This window comes from Sinocyclocheilus anshuiensis, unplaced genomic scaffold, assembly GCF_001515605.1.
Source record: "Sinocyclocheilus anshuiensis isolate Anshui unplaced genomic scaffold, SAMN03320099.WGS_v1.1 scaffold24, whole genome shotgun sequence".
In the NCBI taxonomy this organism is placed as follows: domain Eukaryota; kingdom Metazoa; phylum Chordata; class Actinopteri; order Cypriniformes; family Cyprinidae; genus Sinocyclocheilus; species Sinocyclocheilus anshuiensis.
The window spans coordinates 983,809-987,737 of NW_015557090.1; positions in this window are offsets into that span (position 1 = coordinate 983,809).

The window sequence follows — 3,929 nt, forward strand, 5'->3', positions numbered from 1 at the left end:
ACAAAGCTTTAGGACCTCAGACCAGCTCTTTGTCTGTTACGGAGGCCGGCAAATGGGGAATGCCATCTCCAAGCAGAGGATGGCCCACTGGATCGTGGATGCCATCACCCTGGCTTATCAGGCACAGGGTGTGCCTTGCCCGCTCAGGCTGCAAGCTCACTCTACTAGAAGTGTTGCATCCACCTGGGCACTGATTCGTGGCACCTCGCTGAGAAGATATTTGTTGAGCTGCGGGCTGGGCGACCCCCAACACGTTCGCTAGATTCTATAGCCTTCGTGTGGAGACGTTATCTTCCTGTGTTAGTGTCGGCTTGCTAAAACTGCTCCAGAGTGTCCGTACTGTAGACCCTGTCAAGCTCCTCCATCCCCTCGGCAGCCAGACGTGGCGGAACGTCCGGTGCCAGGCCCTCACTCGATGGATCCTTGAGAACCGGTAGAGGGCTGGGTTCCATATGTAGAGACCTAAGTAGATCCCATTTGTGTAAAGTCCACGGTATAGCCTCAGAGCCCGTGTTTCCCCGGCAGACTTCTGCCATTTCCAAGAGGGTTATAATCACCTCCAATCTTCCATATGCACCTAAACGGTTGTTCATATGTGTAAGTGATTTTGAAAACTCCTTCAGGAAGGATGGGGCTTCCGAAACGTTCCTGTTCCAAGTGGTACAGGTATGTTTTCCCAGTGTTATCTCACTGAGTGGGTAGTGCTACAACAAGAGTGACTGGTCTCTTGTTGCAAGCCCCGGCCTACACCAGAAAGGGGCTCAGGTTGCTCGCACAGAACACGGGAAGGGGCAGCATCCATGATGGTTTGGTAGGGATCCCAATTCCTCGGTCACAACGTGACTCGTAGTGACCGACTGAAAGGGAACGTCTCGGTTACGTATGTAACCCTCATTCCCTTAAGGAGGGAACGGAGACGTCACATCCCGTCGCCATGGCTGCTGTACCACCGCTGAGCGGCCGGGTCACCGGCTCGGCTCCTCAGTGAAAACCTGGTATGCGTTGCACCGGCTGCCTTTTTATGCTCATGCTGTGATCAGCGGGAGCTGGTTGAAATCTTCGCATGCCAATGTCCATTGGCTCGTTTAGTTTACACTCGAAGTAGATTTGTCTCACTAAGCGAGATCCCAATTCGTTTGTCACGACATGATGTCTCCATTCCCTCCTTCAGGGAACGAGGGTTACATACGTAACCGAGATGTTCTGAGTACTCTAAACTTATTTCAGGTGAGTTCATTAAAAGAATATTTCTTAATGATTCTTAATATACATTGCAGTTAAGTAATTAAGTGATTAATTAAGTGCTGTTTGAGCATTAGTGACAAACACCTGCTGTTAACAAGCAGAATTACTGAAGGAAAGGAAACAACAGAAAAAAAAAAAACACTACAACTGACTACACTACACTACACTACAACTGACTTCTAGCCACAGCCTTAAATGAAATCAACTAAAATAAAATACATTAAATCTCGCAAGATTTCAGCTGAGGCTGATTAAACAACTCCACAAACAGCATTACCAGCTTCATTCATTAATAACCAGATTAACTTGATTTCTGTCATACAAAAGTTCTTATTGAGAATTAACAGAGGTTTAGATGTTTTTTTTATTTTATTGAAAATTATGTCACCATTAATGCGGTTAGTGTTTGCTTTAGTTGTTCAGTTGGCCCTTAATGTTTAACATTAGTTTTTCTCTGTCTGCTATAACAGTGTTTTATATGGTAAGACAGGTAAGAGAAACAATAATGACGATTAACATAAAAATCATCATGTAATGTTTTGATTTGCTGGTCTGATTTGATTTGCCAAACTGATGATGGTTTTAAATTCACATTATTGATTAATTTGGACATACTAACATTCTAATGTTCAACAGTGCTGTGCGAGTCTGAAGGATATTGAAAAACACTTTTGAGCTCTTGTATCACAAAAACACACACAGACATCAAGAATCAGTGTATGAATCTCAACAACAGTGACATGATTCATGCTGCAATACATTCTGGGTGCACTACACAAAACTCAACCATAGCTTCCAGCATGCATTGCAACATAAATTATATCACCGTTGTTGAGATTCATATGCTGATTCTTGATGCCTGTGCATGTCTCAAAGGATTCAGGAGATGAAGATCGTTGGTGTATAATGTGTTTTTAAAACCTGATGCTGGATCTCGTGCTGTAGAATCACAGATATTATATAATAATATAATAACACATCACCTGTATAATAATTATAATATCACTGAATCAGACTACTACATCATGATGTCATCAGGAAGAAAGCAAAATCATCTGATCATATTTTTTCTTGCCTTTCTTACCATAACAAACACCGTTACAGCAGCCAGAGAGAAATTTTTTAAAAAAAAGTCAAGAGTCAAACTACCCAACTGAAGCAAATGCCAATACATGATGATGTCATCATCAACAAGAAAATAACATCATCTGATCATATTCTTTCTTGCTTTTCTTGCCATAACAAACACAGTTACAGCAGCCAAAGATAAAAGTCAAGGTTAAAAAGTCAAGAGTCAAACTGCCCAACTGAAGCAAACGCCAACCGCCATACAGGTGATTTCAAACCAAACTATTATTTTCAATAAAACATCAACATCTAAACTTCTGTAGTTCTGTAAGTCAATAAGAACTTCTGTAGATGTCCAGCAGAAATCAAATCAAACTTGTTAGTAACAAGTGAAGCTGGTAATGCTGTTTGTGGAGTTGTTTAATCATCCTCTGCTGAGATCTTGAAACATTTGATGTCTTCTTTTATTTCAGATTATTTCATCTAAGGCTGTGACTGGAAGTCACTTGTAGTTCTTGTATTTCTGCTCATCATTTCTCTTTTTATGTTCTTCTTGTTCATCTTTCCTTCAGTGATTCTGCTTGTTAACAGCAGGTTTCTTCAATAATGCTCAATCATCACTTCATTAATCACTTTTATCCAATTATCATGCTGGGAACTAGACATTTGCTATAAATCATTTGATTTGAGTTCTGTTTCAGTTGAGTTCACATAACTTTCATTAATATTTGAGTGCAATTAACACATTTTTAATGAGTACATTTATTTTACAGTGTACCTCTACCATGGCTCCTTTCTCCCTCGACTCTGCCATGGGCCTCTGTCCTGGCTGCGCTCTGGGTCTCCATCTGGTTTCTCCTGCTCCTGACTCCACCCTTGCTCCTCCCTCTGTCATCGCCACCCTGGTTTCTCCCACCGTCACCTTCTCCCTGTTTTTCACCTGCTCCATGTCCTCTTCCAGAGCCTGTCCCTCCCTCCTCAGTTGGTCCATTTATGGTTACCCGCCTTCCTGGTTTAGAATTCTGTTCCCATTTGCATGCCTGAGTTTTCTAGTTAGTTTCCTTGGTTGTTAATTAGTAACCCACACCTGTTCTGTAGTCCTTGATTTCTCTAGTATTTAAGCCGCATGTTCCCGTCTGTTCCTTTTCCGGTATTGTTAGTACATGTCAGTTGTTGTGTTGTGTTTTCTCCTGGGTATTCCCATTCAATTTATTATTAAACACTGCTACTTTGTTGGATTCTCCTGTGTCGTGCGCTTGATCCTCCAGAACACTTTTACACAGCTCACCTAGCCTGTGATTTTTTTAAATCAATCAATCAATCAATCAATCAATCAATCAATCAATCAATCAATCAATATTTCAAAACAAATTGATTAAGGTTGTTGCTAAACTCTGCAGGATATTGGGTCCCCAGGAGCAGGGTTGAAAAACTAGGCTATAAAGCAGGGGTTCTCAACTCTGGCCCTCGATGTCCACTTTCCTGCAGAGTTTAGCCCCAACCCCAATCAAACACACATGAACAAGCTAAGCAATGTCTTCAGGATTGCTAGAAAGTTACAGGCAGGTGAGTTTGATCAAGGTTGGAGCTAAACTCTGCAGGAAAGTGGATCTATA